Source organism: Chlorocebus sabaeus, chromosome 8 (assembly GCF_047675955.1).
Source record: "Chlorocebus sabaeus isolate Y175 chromosome 8, mChlSab1.0.hap1, whole genome shotgun sequence".
Classification (NCBI taxonomy): domain Eukaryota; kingdom Metazoa; phylum Chordata; class Mammalia; order Primates; family Cercopithecidae; genus Chlorocebus; species Chlorocebus sabaeus.
Window position 1 is genome coordinate 17,579,816 of NC_132911.1, and position 12,823 is coordinate 17,592,638.

General features: G+C 43.0%; 1 pseudogene; it reads right to left on the bottom strand.

Moving 5' to 3' along the window:
- Window positions 1–716: 716 nt before the first annotated feature.
- On the bottom strand, window positions 717–8,751 carry LOC103215398 (BRCA1-A complex subunit Abraxas 1-like; annotated as a pseudogene).
- Between the last annotated feature and the right edge of the window lie 4,072 nt (window positions 8,752–12,823).

Below are 12,823 nucleotides of genomic sequence, written 5' to 3' on the forward strand. Positions count from 1 at the left end.
TTTGGCTTTACCCATCAGCCAAATTAAAAAATCTCCTTTTAAGGTTAAAAGGATCAAAAAGTGGGAGACGGTGAATGTTCACCAAAACCTTCATCTTTTTCAATCTCTTCAGCTGTTTCTGGGCTGCTCATTTTGGATGCTTTTTTTTCTTTTTTTCTTTTTTTTGGTCACTACTATCAGTATCTGTTTTAGATGGTTTGTCTTGTGTGTCTAACAGCCATGATCTCTTTTTTTTGAGATGGAGTCTTGCTCTGTCGTCCAGGCTGGAGTACAGTGGCGCGATCTCGGCTCACTGCCAGCTTCGCCTTCTGGGTTCACACCATTCTCCTGCCTCAGCCTCCTGGGTAGCTGGGAGTACAGGCGCCCGCCATCACACCCAGCTAATTTTTTTATTTTTAGTAAAGACGGGGTTTCACCGTGTTAGCCAGGATGGTCTTGATCTCCTTACCTTGTCATCCGCCCGCCATGATCTCTTGAATTGCCAGCTAAGTCTAAGGCTTTATGCTTAATCATTTGTGGTGTACTAGCTGGACTAGCTTCAGGAATGTCAGTGTGTTCTACCATTAAGTTCAGATTGTCTACTACATCGAGCTAGTGGTTGTTGTTACAGCTATCTTTAGAAACATGTCTATTTTTAAAAGACATAACACATGAATGAAGAAATTTAGATTCTGGAAAAAAGGTCCGTAATGCTTGACAAAGAAAAATGTTCGCCTGAGGGTTTTTGGATTCTCTTCTCTCGTGCTGCCTGACTCTGGGCTCATCTCCTTTTTTCAATTTCTCTTTTTAATCTGTTTACATCCTTTACTAGTTTATCTACTGCTTGTTGACTGTCTTCCACTTTTTTGCATATACTCTTAATTCCTCTTGTAATGAAGCATACATTTCATTTAATTATGTACCTCCTGTAAGGATCCATCTTCAAAAAATTTAGAGCTGTGTGTTTGTACTGCTCGGCTAAAACCAGCGGACATACAGGAAACTGATAGTTTTATAACCTAGTTGTTCACACATGCCCAGATTGGCAACCACTAAAGGTACCCTGTGAAAAAGTCATTTTTGAGGTTTATAAAAGGCATGTTCCAGTCAATGACTAGAGCAGCTTTCTGTTATGATACTTGGTGTTCACAGCAGAAAAACAAGGTTTTGGTTTGAAAAATGCTCCTGCAAGTTTTTGTGAAGCAGTCTGTCTCTAAATGTCCTGATCTGATCTGAATGACGATGGAATTTGTACCAACCTACCACATTCTTTGTGACATCTGATAATATTTTCTTCAGTGCTTGCTCATTTACTTCACCTGAAGAATTATCAAAGCTAACTCAGACCACTGGTACCGGTCTCTGAGTTCCCTCGGTATTTATTGATCATTATCTCAATATTTATTGATCATTATCTTTACCATCTTAGAAAAGGGAAGTGGCAGGATAATAGGATCATAGTAGGGAGAAGGTCAGCAGTAAGACATATGAATAAAGATCTCTGTGACATGAATAAGTTTAAGGAGAAGTGCTGTGCCTTGATACACATATGCAAATATCTCCATAAACCTTTTTAGTGCATAAAGAGCAGCATTGCCAGGCCGGGCGCGGTGGCTCAAGCCTGTAATCCCAGCACTTTGGGAGGCCGAGACGGGTGGATCACAAGGTCAGGAGATCGAGACCATCCTGGCTAACCCGGTGAAACCCCGTCTCTACTAAAAAATACAAAAAACTAGCCGGGCGCAGTGGCGAGCGCCTGTAGTCCCAGCTACTCGGGAGGCTGAGGCAGGAGAATGGCGTGAACCTGGGAGGCGGAGCTTGCAGTGAGCTGAGATCCGGCCACTGCACTCCAGCCTGGGCGACAGAGCGAGACTCCGCCTCAAATAAAAAAATAAAAATAAATAAATAAATAAAAAAGAGCAGCATTGCCGCCAGCACGTCCCACCTTCAGCCCTAAGGTGGTTTTCTCCCATCTCAGTAAACAGAACACACAATTGGGTTTTACACTGAGATGTTCCATTGCCCAGGGACAGGCAGGAGACAGATGCTTTTCTCTATCTCAACTGCCAAGAGGCCTTCTTTCCTCTTACACTAGACCTCCTCAGCACAGACCCTTCACGGGTGTCAGGCTGGGGGACAATCAGGTCTTTCCCTTCCCACGAAGCCATATTTCAGACTATCACATGGGGAGAAACCTTGGACAATACCTAGCTTTCCTAGGCAGAGGTCCCTGTGACCTTCCGCAGTGTATGTGTCCCTGGGTACTTGAGATTAAGAGAATGGTGATGACTTTTAACCAGCAAGCTGCCTTCAGGCACTTGTTTAACAAAGCACACCCTGCACAGCCCAAATCCATTAAACCTTGAGTCACCACAGCAGGTGTCTCTTGCAAGGACAGGGTTGGGGGTAGGCTCACAGATTAACAGCATCTCAAATACAGAACAAAATGGAGTCTCTTACGTCTACTTCTTTCTATATAGACACAGTAACAGTCTGATCTCTCTTTCTTTTCCCCACACCAATGGGTTACTTAATTTTTTTCAAGGCTTAATATATTTAAAATGTATTCTGAGTTTCAAACAGGTTTTTGTTCAACTCTTCAGGAAGGGATCTAGATAATAAAAGATGTTTAAAAATGGAAAATCAGAAACCATACAAAATTATTGTTTCTTTTTCTGTAGCAGCTTTATCACACCAAAAAAGATGTTTTATTTTTAGTTCTCTTTTATTTTCTTGAGACAGGGTCTCTCTCACTCTGTCACCCGGGCTGGAGTACAGTGGTACAGGAGAATAGCTTGAGCTTCAATCTCCTGGGCTCGAGCTATCCTCCCGCCTCAGCCTCCTGAGTAGTTGAGACTACAGGCACAAGCCACCATGCCCAGCTGATTTTTTTTTATTTGCAGACAGGGTCTCCCTGTGGTGCCCAGGCTGGTCTCAAACTCCTGGGCTCAAGTGATCCTCACACCTTGGCCTCCCAAAGTGCTGGAATTACAGGCGTGAGCCACTGTGCCCAGCTTGTTTTATTTTTAGATGATAAAAAATGTTAAATCATCACCTTCAGCTTGAGGTATATTGATACTGTATTTTATTCCATTACAAAACCATAAATTTAGTGCTCACATTTAATGTAATTGTTCCTCCATATAGTATCAAAATAAAATAGTTATATTATTCTTTTTTTAAAAAAATTTACTTTAAATACTGCGATACATGTGCAGAACATGCAGGTTTGTTATGTAGGTATACATGTGCCATGTGGTTTGCTGCACCTATCAACCTGTCATCTAGGTTTTTTGTTTTTATTTTTTTGAGACAGAGTCTTGCTCTGTAGCCCGGGCTAGAGTGCAGTGGCCGGATCTCAGCTCACTGCAAACTCCTCCTCCTGGGTTCCCGCCATTCTCCTGCCTCAGCCTCCGGAGTAGCTGGGACTACAGGCGCCCGCCACCTCGCCTGGCTAGTTTTTTGTATTTTTTAGTAGAGACGGGGTTTAACTGTGTTAGCCAGGATGGTCTCGATCTCCTGACCTCGTGATCCTCCCATCTCGGCCTCCCAAAGTGCTGGGATTACAGGCTTGAGCCACCGCGCCCGGCCTCATCTAGGTTTTAAGCCCCGCATGCATTAGGTATTTGTCCTAATGCTCTCCCTCCCCTCCCCCCCATATTAATTATTCTTTACTTTGCACTTACCTTTCTGTTTCTATTGAAACATTTTTGATGTCTCATTGAACCCCTGACACCTGAAACATGTTGGAATTTGAAGAGCCACTGAAAAAAATACTTTGTTCTATTTTCTATTTCCACTTTTCTTGATGGGACCTAGGGTTCTGACCCCAAAATTATTTTCAGTTTAACTCACATGTGATCATCTCTCAATGTTTTTGCCATTTTGACTTCATATTTCCACATAGTTTCATTTTTCATAGTTCCATTTTACAAAAATAATTATAGTAATAAGTTGGTGCTAAATTCATTTATTCTGTCACACATATTGATCTCTTAATGTAGGTGCTGGGTAACAGTGATCAAATGATTCCTGCCCTCCTGGACTTTCAGTCTAGTGGTAGAGAAGAATAAAGATGGAGGAGAACGTGTAAATCAAACAAGTAGCTTGAAACTTCCATACATTTCACTCATTCTTCCAGGCTCTACCATCTGGTTGCATATTGTACATTGGGAATGTTTCACCAGCCTCAATTCCACTGTTCATTATGTGGCCCGTATGTGACTTAGATGAGACACATTCTTACCCTTATCTCTCGGGGCGAGCCCCGATTGGCTTACGACATTTAAAGTCTCCTTACACCTCTTGCCACAGTGCTTGGCTTAGGCCTTAGTTACTCAGGCGCTTAAACCAAACAGGCCATGGTTTGAAGCTCAGGACATTTGCTGTATAATTGAGGCAATTGTCATCTCTCTCTCTTTTTTTTTTTTCTTTTTTTCTTTTTTTGAGACGGAGTTTTGTTCTTGTTGCCCAGGCTGGAGTGCAGTGGCACAGTCTTGGCTCACTGCAACCTCCGCCTCCCAGGTTCAAGCAATTCTCCCGCCTCAGCCTCCTGAGTAGCTGGGATTACAGGCACCCGCCACCACGCCTGGCTAATTTTTTGTATTTTTAGTAGAGATGGGGCTTCACCATGTTGGCCAGGCTGGTCTCAAATTCCTGACCTCAGGTGATCACTTGCCTCGGCCTCCCAAAGTACTGGGGTTACAGGCGTGAGCCACCGTGCTCGGCCTTGCCTTCTCTCTTCTAATATGAAAGAGGAAGCTAGGAATCCCCATTGCTGCTGGCATGCATGCTATACACCTGAAGGGAGCCGCCTAAGATGAAATTGATACTGTGGAGTGCACAGTGGAAAGATGGAAAGAAACTGGGTCATTCATGACATTGTCAAGATGCTAGATCAACCAACCCCAGATCCTGTCCAACAACTGGACTCTTCATTTACATCAGCCACTACTATGTTATTGAAGCTTGGACAAGTTGGTTTGCTTGCAAGTTAAATTATTGTATCTGAGAGCATCCTAACTGATACATAAAAAGAGACATTTCTCCCTTGTTGAGAAGCGGATGTACAGTAAATCTATGAAGCTTAAGTTTTAGTACCTTCACTTGCTCATGCCCCTTCCCAGCCTTTTACCAAATTTTATACTTGTAATTTTGTATTCTTTTCCTTAAGGAGGACCACTCAAACTGCATAAGATTCGGGTGTCACAAAACCTGGATCTAGCATCAGATGTTTTCAGAAGAAAACGTCCACCTTTCTCTGCAATCTCCTCCATTCATGTCTCCCTAGGGAAGGAGAGATGTATCTAATTGGTAATTAGTTGAAAAGATGAGCGAACATGCATGGCCTGGCCTCTCTTCTGGCGCTCTCATTCAGATCTGCCTACCCACAGTAGTAGATCTGCCTGCCCACAGTGGTAATCCCACTGCAGCAAGCCTTGGATGACAAGAGTAGACGTGAAAGTAGTTGCTGCCTTTGACCACATCTTCCCAAAGTGACACATCACCAACACACCCTTTAAAATCATGATGTTATAACATAATGGCTGTGAAGATTTGGAAGAAAGCGCTCTAAAATGAGAGCTCTGGGAGACGTAGAGAGAAGGCAGTCAAGGAATGGCGCCTAGAAGCACCTCCTGCCAGCAGGGTGCACATCCGGTCCCTACGCCTCCATCCTCACCCTGCCCTCAGCTCACTCCCCTCCTGTTAGAAATTGACTGTGCCCCTGAAAAGTCATTTGCATTTGTCTAATGACTGAGTACACAAGTTCATTCCAAAGTAGAAGGTGTTGGAATTCCATTTTGGCCAGAGGTCAAAATTGTTTTCTCTGTTTCAGCTTAATGAACAAGAAAGCAGAATCTAATCTGTGTATATTTCTAATGCCTGCGTATATTTCTCAACTGTTTCCCAGCTCAGGAAGGTGGGGAGTATGACAGTCACCCTGAAACGACAAGAGAAGCCAACAATAACAATTATAGTAATAATGTGTGTACAGAAAGTACTAAATGATCATTAAATGAAGAGCAGATTACTAGGTGTTATGGAAGATACATATGCAGTGAAATACAAGTTCCAGATCTCAGGGAGTTTGCAAGTGAAAAAGAATATAACATATATTACAAGGGGACTTCAAAAAGTTCATGGAAAATGAAGTTAAAGGATAAAAAGTATAAACTTTATTTCTTAACATAAGCATCATCAAGGTCAAGACACTATTGTCAGCGATACCAGCCAGTTAGTCCATCCTTAAAAAAAATGAGGGTCCTGGGAATTTAACCATGTCAATGCAGTCTTTATTAACTGAAGAAAAATGGGTGCCCTTTACAGGTTTTTTAAGATTAGGAAACAAAAAGAAGTCAGAAAGATTTCCTGTGGAAGTTCTTGCAAAATTGCCCTTGTTTGATGAGAGGAATGGGCAGGAGCATTGTCATGGTGAAGAAGGACTCTCTGGTGACTCTCCTGGGCATTTTTCTGCTAAAGCTTTGCTTTCTCAAAATACTCTAATAATAAAGAGATGTTGTCATTTTTTGGCCCTCCAGAAAATCAACAAGCGAAATGCCTTGGGCATCACAAAGAACTGTTGGCATGATCTTTGCTCTTGGCTGCTTTGTTTGTTTGTTTTTGGAGAGAGAGTCTTGTTCTGTCACCCAGGCTGGAGTGCAGTGGCGCCATCTCGGCTCACTGCACCTGCACTCTCCACCTCCCAGGTACAAACACTTGACCTGCCTCAGCCTCCCAAGTAGCTAGGATTACAGACATGCACCAGCACTCCTGACTAATTTTGTATATTTATATTTATATTTATATTTTATTGTTATTATTTTTTGGAGATGGAGTATTGCTCTGTCACCCAGGCTGGAGTGCAGTGGCGCCATCTCGGCTCACAGCAACCTGTGCCTCCCAGGCTCAAGCAATTCTCATGCCTCGGCCTCCGGAGCAGCTGGGATTACAGGTGTGTGCTGCCACACCTGGATAATTTTTGTATTTTTAGTAGAGACAGGCTCTCACCGTGTTGACGAGCAGGGTCTCAAACTCCTGACGTCAAATGATCCACCTGCCTCGGCCTCCCAAAGTGCTGAGATTACAGGTGTGAGTCACTACACCTGGCTTAATTTTTGTATTTTTAGTAGAGACGAGGCTTCACCATGTTGGCCAGGCTGGTCTCAAACTCCTGGCCTGAAGTGACCCACCTGCCTCGGCCTCCCAAAGTGCTTGGATTACAGGTGTAAGCCACCGTGCCTGGCCTAGTCTGCGTCTGCTTTGACTGCACCATTTGCAATTCTTGGAAGCCACTGCTTTGATCGTGCCTTGTATTCAGGATCCTACTGGTAAAGCTATCCTATTACAGTTCTTCAAGTAAATGCTTCAGCATCTTGATCTCACTTGTTTAAAATGTTCATTTAAGGCTGGGCGCGGTGGCTCATGCCTGTAATCCCAGTACTTTGGGAGGCCGAGGCAGGCGAATCACCTGAGGTCAGGAGTTCAAGACCAGCCTGACCAACATGGAGAAACCCCATCTCTACTAAAAATACAAAATTAGCCAGGTGTGGTGGCGCATGCCTATAATCCCAGCTACTAGGGGGGATTGCTTGAACCTGGAAGGCGGAGGTTGCGGTGAGCTGAGATCGTGCCATTGCACTCCAGCCAGGACAACAAGAGTGAAACACCTAAAAAAAAAAAAAGTTCATTTAAAAGGTCTGCTGTTGACTGCAGCTGATCTGGGTGTAATGGTTTTGGCATCCACTGAGTGGAAGGTTTGCTCAACTTTAATTTTTCATTTGTAATTGTGTAAGCTGACCCAGTGAGATGTCTATGCTGTTGGCTGTTATTTGTGCTGTTAATTGTTAGTCCTCTTTAATTAGGGCATGAAGGTGATGAATTTTTGTCTCACAAATGGATGTAATGATCCGGCACTGTGGGTTTCCTCTTCAACACTGTCTCATCCCTTTGTAAATTGAGTTATTTGTTTGTAAAGTGCTGCTTTCTTTGGGGGCATTGTCACCATAAACTTTTTGTAAAGCATTTGTGATTTCACTGTTCTTCCTCCAAAACTTTACTGTAAATTTGATATTCTTGCTTCAATTTTACAGAATTTGTGTTGCTCAGATAGAGACTGTTTTCTAACTGACGACTTACTCTTCTTAGTACCTCCAGCTAGATCCTTTGAGACATATTACAGCAAGATAGTATGAGTTTATTTTGGTGCAAACAAATTTTGAAATCGTGCATAGTTTTTTTTGTAGCATGCATTTTCCATGGACTTTTTGAAGTCCCCTTATATATATAGACTTATAGAGGCAGCTTCAACTGAAACATATTTTACACATGTTCTGTTATATGTGGTTGAAGATATAAAATTACCATTTTTGTAGGTAAAATGTATTTGAATATTAACACTTTCATATAGCCAACCTAATTGTTACCATCACCCAAAATATTCACAGTTACTTGACTTGGAAACTTCAATATTCCAGAACATTCACAATTACTTGACTTGGAAACTTCAAATTCCAGAACATTCACAATTACTTGACTTGGAAACTTCAACATTCCAGAACATTCACAATTACTTGACTTGCCATCACGCTGTAGTTACCTGTAGACCTCTGGGGTCCCCTGCTTCTCCTCACTCCTTGAACGTTTTGACTCCTGACTCACTGTCGCTCTTTTAAGTGTGACTCTTGGCAACATTCTTGGTGATTTCAACATCCACGAAGACAACCTTTCCAGTATTCTCGTTTCTTGACTTCTGAAAATGTTCTTGGATGCCATTTTACCTCAAATACCCAGTTCCATGGTTATATCTTAGACACTGGAATATTTACATCATTTTGCTTCTGGGGTATCACTCTTTTGATTCTTCCCTTACTCATTTGCCACATTTTGAGTAGCGTCTGTTGGTTTCTGCTCATCAACTGACCTCTATATGCAGGAATACCCTAGGGTCTGGTCATCAGACATCGTTTCTTCTTTGTCTGTGCTCACCACTTAATGTGACCTCATTCATTCTCATGACTTTAGTCCCATCTGAATATTGACGACAACTATGGGTTTAAATGCGTCCCCTCCAAAATTCAGGTGTTGCCAGTGTGCTGATAGTAAGAGGTGTCTTCTTTAAGAGCTGATTAAGTCATGAAGGTTTCTCCCTTATGAATGGAATTAAGGCCTTTATTAAAAAGGCTTCTCAGCCATCATCCTCAGCAAACTAACACAGGAAGAGAAAACCAAACACTGCATGTTCTTACTCATAAATGGGAGCTGAACAATGAGAACACATGGACATAGGGAGGGGAACATCACACACTGGGGCCTGTCAGGGTAGGGTGAGGGGACGGAGAGCATCAGGATAAATAGATAATGCATGTGGGGCTTAATACCTAGGTGATGGGCTGATAGGTGCAGCAACCCACTATGGCATATGTTTACCTATGTAACAAACCTGCTCATTCTGCATATGTATCCTGGAACTTAAAGTAAAATTTACAAAAAAGAAAATATAAATGGTTAATTAACCAATAAAAATGTGTTTCACCTCAAAAATAAAAAATAAAAAGGCTTCACCAAGCATTTGGCATCTTTTGCTCTTCTTCCTTCTACCAGATGAGAACACAGTAAGAAGGCTGCACCAGAGACTGTGGTCTTGATCTTGGACTTAACCTCCAAAACTGAGAAAATAATTATCTGTTCTTTATAAATTATCCAATGTCTGATACTCTGTTACAGCAGCACAAATGGACGAAGACAGCGATTTCCAAATTTGTATCACTAGCTCAGACCTGTCCTCTGAATTCAGATTCTTATATGTAGCTGCTTCTCAGCCTCATCTACTTTGGATATCTAATAGGCATCTTAAATGTGTCATGTCTAAAAAAGAACTTATGGGCCGGGCACAGTGGATCATGCCTGTAATCCTACCACGTTGGGAGGCTGAGGCAGGTGGATCACCTGAGGTTAGGAGTTCGAGACCAGCCTGGCCAACATGGCAAAACCCCGTCTCTACTAAAAATACAAAAATTAGCTGGAAGTATTGGCATGTGCCTGTAATCCCAGCTACTCGGGAGGCTGAGGGAGGAGAATTGCTTGAACCCAGTGGGTGGAGGCTGCAGTGAACTGAGACTGCACAATTGCACTCCAGCCAAGGCAACAAGAAAGAAACATGGTCTCAAAATAAATAAATAAATAAAAATTAAAAAGAACCTATTTTCTCTCTGTCCCAGTATACACTGTCTCTTTCCCAAATCTTCCCTATCTCAGTAAATGGCAATTTCATGTTTCTAGTTTGTTTAGGCCAAAAAAATCTTACAGTCACTTTAATTTTTCCCTTTCTTACCACATACTCAATGCACCAGCAAATCCTATTAGCTTTACCTTCAAAATATGTGATACCCAGAATCTGACCACTTCTCACCACTTTCTACTTCTGCTTTTCTTCCAGGTTACTCTCATCTGGATTATTGTAGCCACCTTGTAACTGGTATCCCCGCTTACTCCCATCCCCCATCTAATCTCCACAAAAATCAGAGCATGTCACTCCTGGCCCCAAGGTCCCCTCAATGACTCCACCCCACCCCACTCAGATCTGTTTTTGTTTTTTTTTTTTTTTTAGATAGAGTCGTGCTCTGTCTCCTAGGCTGGAGTGCAGTGGTGCTATCTCAGCTCACTGCAACCTCTACCTCCTGGATTCAAGTGATTCTCCTGCCTCAGCCTCCTGAGTAGCTGGGATTACAGGTGCACATCATGCCTGGCTAATTTTTATGTTTTTAGTTGAGATAGGGTTTTACCATGTTGGCCAGTCTGGTCTTGAACTCCTAACCTCAGGTGATCCACCCACCTTGGCCTCACAAAGTACTGGGATTACAGGCATGAGCCATTATGCCCAGCCTAAAGTCAATTATCTTACCATGGCCCACAAGGCTACTTTGATCCAACCAGCCTATCTTATATTCTACCACTTTCCCGTTTTCTCACAGTACTCCAATCACATGGGCCTTCTTTCTGGACTTCAAATGTGCCGAATATACTCTCCTTGAGGCACCTACTGCTGCCTTTGTTTGGAATGTACTTTCCCAGATACCTATGTGGCACACCCAAATGCTCGAGTGGCCCCCTTATTAGTGAGGCCTTCCTATAGCATTGTATATAAGATGGGTATAAGGTAAGACTCAGAACGTACTCCCTATCCTCCTTACTCTACTCTACCTGACTCCAAACACTATCACCCCCGATGTAGTACATATTTTTTATTTGTTTAGCATCTGTCTCTCTCTGACTAGAATGCAAGCTCCATGAGGACAGAGATTTTTGTTCTGTTTACTGCCATATTGTCAGCAGCTAGAGCAATGTTTGGCATGCAGTAGCACTCAGTGAATATTCACTGAATAAATGAGCTACCTAAAATAACTGCATTGACATCCTAACCCAACTAGTGTCTGAAATAATGTAATAAATGACTAGAATGCAAATGAATTATTTTCCAGATGTCTTTAAGTTGGGTGTTGGAAAGTCAATATGCATTTTTCATACAAATATAAAGTAAGTACTGTTATTATCCCCATCTTATGGATGAGAAATCTGACACTCAGCTTATGCAACTGTGCCTGTTTTCTGATTTTGAGGTATATACCTCACCACTTATACTAAATTTCCAAGTCAGATCATAAAACCTTATGTAAGCCATAAAATTCAGATATAAAGTAGTCTATAAAAAGGAAGGACTAGAATGGAAGATACCTATCTTACACACAAACAGCTATATCTAGAGTATAGGCTTCTTAGCTTTCTAGATGTTTCACCCAATTATATTGGTTCTTTGATAGTGATACAATGATAGAGGCAGGAGGCAGAGAAATTCTAGGCAGATAGGCAGATCCCTGGTGAAGCATTACCCTCAAGCTGAAAATCTTGAAACCACTGCCTGAAGTGAGAACTTATATCCCCATTTTCCTGCTTGAATGTTGTCTTTTCCTAAACTACCATGGCCTGCCCCACCCCATCCTATGCCTATAAAGACCCCAGACTCAGCCAGCAGGGAGTAGAAACAGCTGAACGTCAGAGAGAAGCAGCTGGACTTCAGAGGGACAGCTTGATGACATAACTCTGGAGAAGAATCCAGCCAGAGATGGGTGGACTCCGGGGAAAGATTCAGCTCCCCTTCCTACTGAGAGCCACTTTCATCGGCAATCAAATTCACTGCATTTACCATCCTTCGATTTGTTTGTATGACTTCATTTCTCCTGGATGCCAGACAAGAGCTCAGGAACCATCAGTGCTCATATAAAAGGCTGTCACACTGGACCTTTGCCCTCACCAGAGGAGGGCAGCCACCTCATGCAAAAGGGCAGAAGGCCCACTGAGCTTTTAACACTCAAGCTGTCCACAGGTGGCAGAGCTGAAAGAGCACCGTGACATACCCTCTGGGGCTTTGGGAGTTGCAGGCACCCCTGCCGGTTCATTGCCGCCTGGGGTCTGCATGGAGTTTGCTTCTGGGGTGCCCAAAAGCGCTCGCTGTAGCTCCTGTACCTACTCACCTGTGTGTTCCCTTCTGTGGGGTGGAACACAGTGGTCTGAGTGAGTGGAGTTTGATCCCGCTGGTGCCAAAGTGGCTGGCCGGTTCCAAAGTGGCTGGCCGGTTCCAGTGCTTGTGCACCCCAGTTCCTGCCTTGTTTGCTCGTGCGTTCCCTCCCGTGAGGAGTTGAGAATGGCAGGCAGAGTAAATGAGGCACCCCTGTCGCCAGTCCTGCAAAGGGGTCAGTGAAATATTCTCCTCCAATAGGGTTTTCTGTTTTCATCAACCTATCTGCTTTCTTCCTCTCCTCTGCAGCTTAGGTTCCATGAGCCACCGTTT